Source organism: Apostichopus japonicus, chromosome 12, assembly GCF_037975245.1.
Source record: "Apostichopus japonicus isolate 1M-3 chromosome 12, ASM3797524v1, whole genome shotgun sequence".
NCBI lineage: Eukaryota > Metazoa > Echinodermata > Holothuroidea > Aspidochirotida > Stichopodidae > Apostichopus > Apostichopus japonicus.
In genome coordinates, this window is record NC_092572.1 from 293,010 (window position 1) to 305,152 (window position 12,143).

Below are 12,143 nucleotides of genomic sequence, written 5' to 3' on the forward strand. Positions count from 1 at the left end.
AGGGTGACATCTAGAAGGGTGTCACCTAGAAGGGTGTCTTTGGTAGGGTGTCATCTAGAAGGGTGTCACCTGGTAGGGTGTCACCTAGAAGGGTGTCACATAGAAGGGTGTCATCTGGTAGGGTGTCACCTAGAAGGGTGACACCTGGTAGGGTGACATCTGGTAGGGTGTCACCTAGAAGGGTGTCACATAGAAGGGTGTCATCTAGAAGGGTGTCACCTAGAAGGGTGTCACATAGAAGGGTGTCATCTGGTAGGGTGTCACCTAGAAGGGTGTCATCTAGAAGGGTGTCACCTAGAAGGGTGTCACCTAGAAGGATGTCATCTAGAAGGGTGTCACCTAGAAGGATGTCATCTAGAAGGGTGTCATCTAGGAGGCTGGCATCTGGTAGGGTGGCATATTAGGAGGCTGGCATCTGGTAGGGTGACATATTAGGAGGCTGGCATCTAGGAGTATGAAATTTGGTAGTTTGGTGTCTGTAAGTCATGAGTGTTTCTTGCGACCGTTACTATAGTGTCAAGTCTAGTCTAGTTATTTCACGTCACATGTTTCCACGTTTAAACTTTATAAAGAAGAAAGTAATATAAAACGCCTTCTTCTGCTGGGCTGAGTCATGGCAGGTGTAAAAACTGCTATATAAATCGACAGAAAGATAATAAATGGACGTATTACATGAAATCCCGTCTCATACTTTGTCTTTGCCATCGCTGGAATACTTCCGTCATGTCAGTATCCACTAAAGCATATGGGTTTCTACAGGTAGTTAACATGTTTGAATCATGCGGAAACGATAACATGGCATTACAGACGGAAACCATGCTGCTTCTATAGAGTGGAAGGGCTGACCAGTAATCTCACATATCACTTTTGTAGGAAATACTCATGGCAACGGCATCCCTAATGAAGGCCAGTATCTCCTCTCTAGTAACGGGGACCAGGCCTCCTTACTACTACCTTCCTTACCCTCCTTACTACTACCTACCTTCCTTACAAATTTTTTTTGCCTCGCATACCGATTTGTCTGCTCTACGATATTTGCCAAGACTGGCTCCGTGAGGAACAGTTTCATCAAATCTAGCTTTGATTCTGCCATCTGAGCCGCTCTTGAAAGACCTTTGTCATTGTCTCCCTTACTCGTGAAGACAGCAGTGTTGTTGATAAGTGGCTGTTGTTACGTTGGAATGCGAGAAGTCTCGATAACTAATTTTTAACGAGACACAAGCCTGGGTTCGTTTCCGTAAGGAACACAGACAAATTGACGAGTCTAGAGATTTTAAATGAGAACGTAAACTATATTGAACAATGGATTTCGAACCAACAACAACAAGTGGTAATTACAAATATATAGAAAATTACTCACAAACTTAACAAGATAGGATACACTTTAAAACACGCTGGTCTCTTCCAACGGCGATATCCCTCAGCGGCCACGACCTCGATGACGACGATTCTCGGTCCGTTGTACCGCGAAATTCACTGGTCCTCGACGAAGTTTCTCGCGATCCCAGAAACAGCAGTCACCTTCTTTCCGGCGATGCTCCAAAATAGAAGACGGACCTCCAGCCACAATAGAGTGAAGCACAAGTCGAACTTCTCGCCGACTAAATATTACCAGAGTCAGTCCAAAATCAGCTTTATAGCCACCAACTCCTGGCGTAACGAACTTCCTCAACGGAAACATAAATTCTTCACCTTCTCCGAATTAAAGACTGAAAAACTGTAGTTTCACAGCAAAGTCCTCTTCAAACTTCTGAATGGAAGTGTAGAATCAATCTTGTTATCGATATCTCAATCCTTCAGAAACTACTGGTAGTTGAGCACTGACGATATATAGTAGAATGGTATAATATGTGTCGTCGCTTGTATTCGTTCAGAAACTGAGAAACTCTCCGATCTGGGCGGGTTTATATACGATTCGCCATGTCAAGAATCATCTAGATCTCTCTCGATACACCTGAGTAACAACGCGACCCGGTTTCTCTATTCTTGGAAGTCCTTTGCATCGCTCGCGAATATTCCAGAGAATCCACGAAGATGTGTACAGCTTACACGCGATCTCACGTAAACCGACGTTAACCCGAGACCAGCGCGTCATCATTAGGAATATACCAGAACAATCGTGTATTATAACATTGTGACACGGTAACCCGACCTAATTTCTCAAATACTGATTTATCACGTAGGCAATTTCAATTACTCTCCACATTATAACATTAGGTTTCTCACTAGCAGTGACTAGCGTTAGGCTACAATGGGCCCTCGTAACACTGTTGAGTAAAAAAAAAAAACATGTATGAATAAAACAGCGATATATCAATATTTCATGGCTCCACATAATTTTCGAAAGGGGCATGGCAAAAGGCCATCGGAGCAGTAATAACCAACCCGCTGTGCTGTCGGTTTCGTCGAGTCCTGATCTTTCTCTCAGGTAGATGACAGTTGCATTACCGTATGTACCTGCTTTCTGTGGACTTTCCCAGAAGGAGGATGGCTGCCTTTCGATCTTTTCTTCAACTGTGCTCGCCCTGGGGCCGAGATGTCTGAGGGTGGCGTTGCTGGCCTCTTTGGTGGAGCTTCCACCGCTGGTGCATGCTTGGGAGGGCGTCCTCTGGAGCGTCTGGCTGGCGGGGCGCAAGCGGCTTCAGGTTGCACAACTGCTGCGGGTATGTCGTCGGGCAGGTCCTGTACCGACGCTGGCCCAAGCTGTACTGTGTTACCCTGACAATGAAAAGATTCAGTCAGTTACAATGAAGCCGTGGAAACAATTGCCAGGGGTTTCCCGCCTATGTTGACGGTTCGTTCCATTCACTCGCACCCATAAAAAATGTGGTCAGTGGTTCCCCCTGCGTTGACGTTTCATTCGTCCCCCCCTCCAAAAAAAAAATGACAGGGGATCCCCGACATTGACGTTGTTTCATTCGCACCCCAAAAAGTAAAATCGCCGGGGGTTCCCCCAACGTTTACGTTTTATTCGGCCCCCCCCCCAAAAAAAATGGCCAGGGGCTCCCCACATCGGCGTCTCATTTCACCCCCAAAAATGTCAGGCTCAGGGGTCTCCCCCCCCCACCCAATTATTAATTTCTTTTCTTCACCACATATTGCAACAATAACTCTTGAATATCAATATCATTCCAAGTTATTTCCTTCGCAAAACTACGAACAAACATAAAAACAAACACATCTGCCCTAGCCTAGACTTGGGACTAGCCTAGCCCTACCCTAAGGCCTAGGCCTAATTCATACTTACCACTTCCTGGTCCTCAAATAGGAAAGAATCTTCCTCTTCTAGTAATAATGGCTGCTGCAACTCCTCCTCCTCATCTTCCCCTCCAAACTAGTCCCACCTCTCCAAAACTTCCTCCAGACTCATGGGCATATGCCCAACTCGCCGACCAGACGTTCCACTTCCAAGAAGTCGTAGTGCTCATAGTGAGGGCGCAATGACAGAATTTAGTATTGGACATCTTGCCGGGAATCCCGATCATGCGAAATCAGCAAACCAGAAGTTCGAGGGGGTATCGTTCGGCAGCCATAATTATCTCAAAACTCAACGGATTTCGAAGATTTTTGGCTCAAAATGAAGAAAATTTCGTAGAATTTCTGAACTTTTAGAGGAACGGCATTAGAAATAGGACAGAAATGCTCATGAAGTGTTCAAAAGACATGAGGCAATATTCCAAATGATGTCACAAGCATCGGTTGGAGTTTTATTTTTTGGAGACAGATTGTTTTCAATTTTGACTTCAATTTTCAGCATTTTCGGTCATTTTCGTTTGACACTTGACCTTTGACCTCCAAACAGGAAAACCCACTGCAGCCCCAATTTTGTTGGTGCTGTATTGAACTTCTAGTTCTTAGCTACATTCTAACACTGAAATGAAGGTTGTAGGGTGTTAGATAGTTGAGTTACGATTTTTCAAAAATGGTGACTCCAGCACCACATATATATGCTATAAAGATGCAGAGTTATCCAAACTAACACCCATCAGACATGTAGCATGCGCAAGGGGTGTGAGGGGAGGCCCCACCTTCATCGTCATTCTGCTGTGGACCTAAGAGGGTGGGGGGTGTGAGGGGTGGCCCCCATCATCGTCACTCTGCCGTGGATCTAAGAGGGTGGGGGGTGTGAGGGTTGGTCCCACCTTCATCGTCATTCTGCCGTGGATCTAAGAGGGGGGGTGGCCCCCATCACCGTCACTCTGCCGTGGATCTAAGAGGGTGGGGGGGTGTGAGGGTTGGCCCCAGCTTCATCGTCACTCTGCCGTGGATCTAAGAGGGTGGGGGTGGGGGAGGGGGGGTTACATCCCATCTCCTTTCAACCTCTCACAAAAATTCAACCGTATTTGTTATCAAAACTTGCGTTTAGAAATAATTGAAGACATATCTTTATCTAATTTCTAAAAATGCACCGATCTTGAGGTATAAAATTCCTTTTTTCTGGGTGACGCCCAACAATCCCTGCTTTGGAGTCGGCTTCTACAGCCTCAAAGCTACACTCCGTGGCCTTCCCACGAAGGATCATCCCCATATTTAAATCAGTCGGGTTGAGTGAGAATTTGACCCTTCCTCGTTGCTGCATCAGACCACTTGAAATTTTCGGCCACGTTAATTACCCTCCGGTAAAAAATTCTGTCAAAATTTCGAGACATTAGTCGAAACTTTGAGGATAAAAAGCGAATGTTTGAGATAAAATGTTTTTTATGTCTCGTCCATAGAAATTGAAATAGGAAGAATGACGTTATGCGACATACACTGAAGCCATTCATCCAACTAGTGGGGCTTTGCATGCATGGCAAGAGGCAAGGCAGTACCGGCGCGTAATACAAACACCACGTCTCTGTCATAACTAAAGTGATAAAGTTGACATAAATCACTCGAAATGGTGATATCGTGAGCCGCATTTGGTTGCCAAAATTGTCAAAAATGTGGCAGCGGACTGCAGTTTGATAGGTATAGGAAGCGATAGTAGAAGCAATTACATAGGAATCTAATGTTCTAGTGTCTTCTGCTCAGCTGCTGTATTGTTATTCACTGGACCCTGGATATGGTTAGCCTAGGCCCCTGGACGGCCTACGTGACGGCTGTTCTTTCGGAAGCAATATGACTAAAGCCTAATGACAACAATTATCACCACCTAATTTTACTAAAAAAACTGTATCCCTAACGATAGATCCAAATATCATAACAGTCAGTCCAGGGGCGTCGGAAGCTATTTTTGATTGGTACGGCAGATCAGAGTGGGGCCCAGGCGCGTAGCCAGGAATTTGCCAAGGGAGGGGAGAAACTGTAGATTCGGCAATGCAAACTATCTAAGCGTAGCGCCACCATGTTTTGGCGCGAAGCGTACAATAAAAATTTGTCTGAAAATGCCTCCCAGATCGCTGGAAATGGCACTTCCCAGGCCTTGTAAGTTGCATCTTAGCATTTTCTCCTTTGAAAATACTAGCGATATCATAAAAACATTAAAAAAAACTAATATATGCTCAAGGGGAGGGGCGGCTGCCCCCTTCGCCCCCCCCCTTGCCTACGCGCCTGGTGGGGCCATCTATCATAATTATTGGGAGGACGTTTAGTAGGTCAAACTAAGCGTAATGGAGAAAATTTTGAAAAAATGCCTCCCAGATTGCAGGAAATGGCACTTCCCGAGCTTGAAAACAAGACCCCTGCCATGCCAGTGTAGTCACATTTAGCCTACTTGCCGTCATCATTATTGAAAATTAATGAGAATAATACTTAATTAATAATGCAAAAGAAGGCGTCGCTAGCCACCATGACACGGTAAGTTGAATCTCACAACATTTATATTTCTAATAAAACAGTAAAAATTTCTATTTTTATCGTACTTTATGATAAATCTCCATTGAATGTGGTCCCCTTTTCCATGGCTCCAAAAGTGCCGATAAAATTCACTAGATTAGACTATGCTCTTTACATTGATACCAAATTCGCGATTGGAATGCAAGGTCAGAATGCAAATTCCTGTTCGAGCCATGCAAGGCTCCTGCAGGTTAATTAGAAATGTTAGGTAAAACAGACAAACGCAGTTTGAAGAAACGAGTGAAGCAGGAGAAAAGCAACGCACGTAATTTGGAGCTTTAAAGGAGAAAACGAAACTACTTAGGAAAACTAATAGGAGGTTGCCCCATCATCCCTGGCAAACACACCCTGCCGGGATGTACACTTATGCTTACAAAAAAAGTAAATTAAAGTAAAAAATAGTTCCCGGTGACTGGACTGTTCCCCAGAGGAGAACAATTCCAATGGGGTTTAGTACTCACAAGTCCTCTAGCCACCGAGTTCCTAAACAAGGGGCCCCTCCCTCTGCCAGGGCTGAAGCCTTCTCTAGTTTAAAAAAATCTAAAGTATTCTATGGAACCTTTTAAATTATTTTTAGCGTAGATTTTATGAACTAAGTATTTACTTAAGAGGTCATGAATTAGGGAATCAAGAAGGAGGGTATATTTTAAGGATTTATTGTTTGAGATAATTAGTTGGTAAAATGTGGTAAAGAGTTTGCTGCTTTAAGGAGCTTACCAGTGGCGATATAGCTAGGGGTATTGAGGAAATTTCTAAGGGCTTTATGATTAATAATGTTTATTTGGGAAATTTGAGATTTATTACAGTTAAGGAGGCAGATATTGCCATAAGCAATAATTGGTTTAATTTTTGAGTTATAAATTTGTAATAAAATATGTGGGGATAGGTACTATAGATTACTTAAACTTTTAAGTGGGTTTAGGATTCTCCAAGCTTGCCGATAGTGATATTAATGTCTCTCTTAAAATTAAGTTTATTGTCTAGGGTGAATCCCAGTTAAACAGCTTCTTTGCTGGGTGTGATGTCAGTCGTAAAAAGATTAATACTTTAGTATTAATCATTGGAAAAAGGGTACTTAAAGATAACTAGCTTAGATTTATTTGGATTAATTTTAGCTCTCCATTTAATACACCAGGAGCTTAGGGTGTTGGAGAACTTTTGTAGTGCACTGATGCATAAGGAAATTATTTTATTTGTTTGCCAAATAGCGAGATCGTCGGCGAACTGTACTGCATTGTGTGGAGTTAAGTTTATTGTATGGGAGATCATCGTTAACGTAGATGTTATAATAAAAGGGGACTTAGTACTGAACTTTGAGGTCAAAGGTACGGAAGCGTAGAAGGGACATTGCATTGACGAGTTACCAACTTGACAAAACGACAATTATCTGCAAATTGACGAGTTGACGAGATGGTAACGTGACAAAATTCATAAATTAAGTACTTTATTGCCGAAAGGGAGAGCAAAATTTAGAGAAGTGTTGTTATATTCGGTATTTTTCCGGAGTTTTTTATTAAAGGATCCGTAAAGTACTTGTATATTCGAGAACACTTCATTCCGAGCACCGAGTACCTTTGTACGAGTAATTCGACTGTCGGGTATCGATGGTCGAGTACGATTCCTTTCGTACGAGTACTTCAAAAGTCAGTACTCGAGAAGTACTCGACTACCGAGTATCACTCAAGTATACCCGAGTATTGAGTACTACAACACTGTCGGTTTCCATAAGCTGGAGCGTAGGCCAAGGGCGGCGGAAGCACTTTGAATCTGGGGGGGCACCAACGTCGAAGGGCACTTTGCAGAAATTCGATTGGACTGATGCAGCCTGATATTTAGTACCCTTTATAACTCTTATTGTATTATCTTATTTGCGTATACACATCACTCCATCAACGCCCCCCCCCCCCCCCCTCAAGGAAACAATGCATACTAGCACTGCAGTATCTAATGTGCAAATTGGGAAACAGGGAAAAAGACAAAATGAGGTGAAATCATTATAAAGTCCAAGTCCCTACACACGCGATCGATACATGCATGAAAGCAAATGAAATATGTCAAAATACTGAAAGAAAAGTAATTTTCTATGTGTTTTTCAATGGTTAAACTGATATTATTATGATCATTATTATTGTAACGACTTTGCCAATAATTCTAACCAATTTACAACGGTTATAACACGGGAAATGATTGTATGTTATTGGCATGCGATGTAATAACCAACGCATGCCTATATGATATGCACATTAAGATATTGAACGCGCGCGAAGCGCGCGAAAAACTTTGTTAATATTTTTCGGACAAGTCGTTACAGCCCCCCAAATCAAATTGGGCTCCTACGCCTGTGGTAGTAAACATTTAAAACTTCCCGAAATATTTCATTCGACGTGGGTTTCGCTTTGTAAACTCTTTTTTATTTAGAAATTTTTATGTAGAAAAAGGGCACATTTTTAATCTGAGGAAAAGTGGGGGGGCACGTGCCCCCTGTGCCCCCCCCCCGGTTCCGCCGCCCTTGGCGTAGGCTACCGCGAAGTTGGCGAGTTTCGCTTTCCCTGGAAGGTGCCTCGAAATTGGGTGAAAGTATGCGGGAAGTTAAACAGATGGAAAATAAAAGTTCTTTCACAGCAGAAGTATCTGAATCCATTGAAAGTATCGTACGGTATAGACGGCAGGTTTAATCGGTTGAAAAGGAAAGTATGTAAAATAAAGAAACTAAAACCCTCTCAGAAACTTCCCGGAAATAGTTTGAGGAGGAAGACAGATACATGACGGCAGGAATTACATAAGCGTCATTAAACACAGTGAGAACGACCACAAGGCTCTGTATACAGATTCTCTTTGAATTAGATTCCACAGGTGATATCGTTAGCGCGGCCGTTACCGCATATTGCGTATATATGGCTTTTGTTCTGATGCTATAAGATTCAGAGATGCAAAACAACGGATGCCCTTGTGCATTATGTCTTTTCAAGTTTTCATACTTACAAACTTGTGATAGCTCATGAACTTTTGAACAATTAGCATAAGTATAAAGCTTACATCAAGCCGGTGTGACAGTCAGTAATGGATATCATCCAGCGAGTCTCACTCAAGTGCTAATTGCTCTTAACCCAATTTCTAGCATGTTCGTAACATACAACTAAATTTATTAATACTAAAACAATATAACACCATATATACCTTACACAGAGAGGCAATCCACAGAGTTGCATATCTCATCGCCAGCAAACACTGATTTCAAATGATGAAATTTGAATTATAATTGCAATCTGACAAAACCGTTTTTAAAGTTAAAATGACTACATTCTTTTGTGAACCAAACACTGAAAAAAGCTAGGCTGGGAGTCCTGACTGCTGAATTATACTTTTAATATCATTTTGGTGTCCATTTTGTACTAACCTTTGATACTAGAAAGATTACCACTCATTGTAAATCAGCGAAATTATAATGTCGCGTTAAGGTTACTGTACAACTAGGCCGACTTTGTCCTCTTGCGCGCCTAAACGCAGGGAATTCAGTCAAGTTTTCACACATTACTGGACCAGGCCAGGCAGAATATTGGACTTTGTAGCCCAGTTGAAGTAATCATTTGCCCAAGGCCTAACAGTTAGGTTCAGTCTAGTTCGGCTTTAGCTATGATATTGGTTGAGTATAGGCTACGTCTTGTTCCTCATTTTCACAGGCATGTAACTTAGGACTGGCTATACTGGTCATTTGACCTTTAACCATGGCAACCACATATTTTGATAGTATTTGATATTGCCATGATACCTGTAAAGATTCCATGTCGATTCCATGGTTCCCTCTGGATCGAGTTATAGCAAAAACTCGATTTGCACTACATTGACCTTTGAACTGTGACCTTTCGTCCAGGAGGCCTGCAAGACACAAGGTTTACCATGGGGTACCTTCCTACTAAGGAGTTTTTGACACAAACACGCACACAAATACCCTTACACACTCACTCGTACACACGCGAACATACGTTGTAAGCCCTCAGTCATGGACTTCCGGTCACCCTCGGGGTTATCCCATCATAGATACTCCCGGGAGGAGCTACTCAGGTATTTACAGTACCTTGGCAACTGTTGCTGTGGCAATTGACGTATATACTGCAATATATCATCCTCCCGTCAGATACATGACATAGATACCACTGAATAGTTAAACTATTGTGGGTCAACTTCTCACTCAAACTGTCACAAACGGAACTGAAGGAGATACCCAAACTAGTTCAACTGTATTTTTATACAAATATATGACATTGTAATGCGCGGTGAAAGTTAGTTAGTTGTCGATATTCAATGGAGGGGTCTTTTGAAGTTATTTCGGTCACGAATAAACCATTTCGGTGTTTAGTACTTTAACGAAAAGCTAGGCTATATTGTGTAATGTTTATAAACAGTAATCCAGCTGGCAAGCGCCAACAATATAAACGAAGAAAATGATGAATAAAACCGTCACAGATTAACCGGACTACCAAGCTCTCAATCACTAATCAATCACTAATACACACAGAGTCCTGGACACTGATTGGTCAAATTGAATAACATGTTAACGTTACTGTATCCTCGCTGCTAGATGGCGGAATTTTAAGAACATACAGTGGTTTATACACCGAAGGCCCAATGCACTATTAATCTAAGGAATAAAATGTACATGTCTAGTCTATATCATTGCAGAAATGCAACTCTCCGGACTATCAAAAACCGCTTGGTCGATTTCCTGGCCCTGGTTGCAGTGGCGGCGGAACCGGGGGGGGGGGGCTTGGGAGGGCTCAGTCCCCCAATGAAAAAGTTGGGGGGGGGGCAAATGCATGATAAGCCCCCCCCCCAATATTTACCAAGGCTCCGAAACGTGCATCTGCCCATTTTTCAATGCATACTTGTCGATCTGTCCGATGCACGCGTATACTATATAGGTGTAATAATTTTAGTAATTGCTGGGGGACCCTCGGCCCGTCCCCTGGCTATAGACCACATTGTCACCCCAACCGCGTCTTCACGCCCCGTGAAAAGTGGAAGCAGTGAGTGTGAGTACCGGTAAGCGTAACACAACTTCGTCTTAGGCCAATGACTTGCCTCATTTCAGCCAGTTCTCCAACATCCCCTTACTTAGTGGCGGGGCGTCCATATATACAGTCAGGGGCGGATGCCCCCCCCCCCCCTGGCGGACTCAAATGGACTGCTGGCGCCCTTTTCAGCTTTTCACTCCTTTTTACTTATTCGCGATTATTGACTATTTTATTGCGCTCTCATATACCTATTGACATTTGTCATATTCTGTTGGTGTAATTTTCCGACAAAGTGGCGACGACACCTATTTATTCTCCGTTTATCTGCAAATTAGCAAGGCCCGGAAAGGGTCATTTCCTGCAATCTAGGGAGTATCTTTACTCAAAAATTTTCTGTACGCTCCGCGCCATCCTGTGGTGGCGCTCCGTTTAGATAGTGTCGAAAGCGCCCCTACAGACCATTCTTGCCCCCCCCCCCCCCGACCAATAACCCTAGCCCCGCCACTGCCCTTACTACACTCAAATACCTTTATTTCACTACTAAAGAATGAATTCTCTGTACTTGGCTTCACCGAAACGTGGCTAAGTGACCACCCATCACCTCCCATTCATATGAAAAATTACCAAATTATAGAAAAACATCGTGTTAATAGAAGGGGTGGCGGTGTCTGCTTATATGTGCACAATGGTTTAAACTTTAAACACCAACCAGATCTATCAACATTTAACGATATCATTGAATCCTTATTTATTGAGGCAAACTTGCCAAATTCTAAAGAGAAAATAATTATTGGTATTGTTTATAGACCTCCAAATGGTTCTTTAGAACAATTTTATTATAACATGCAAAATATTTGTACTGCCATTAATCAGCTAAACTGTACTTCCTACATAATGGGGGATTTTAATATTGATTTGTTAGATAAAAACAAATCACCAGAGTTTCTAAATAACCTTTACTCAAATGGTTTCTATCCAACAATATCAAGACCAACCAGAGTGAACAGTACCTCTTCAACTTTGATTGACAATATTATAAATAATAGTAATTCTAAACTTTCATCATGTATTTTTGTAACTGATATCACTGATCACTTTCCAGTGTTTGTCAATGCCCTCGAGACTAATCGCCGACAAAATAATCCCATCTATGCACGTAATTACAGTGATAATAATATAAAACTTTTCACTTCTGAAATTGGGAAAACTACGTGGGACAATGTCCTAAACAAACCAGATGTTAATACTGCTTATAATACATTTTACTATTATTTCAATACTACGTATAATAATTGCTTTCCTTCTCAAGTGTTC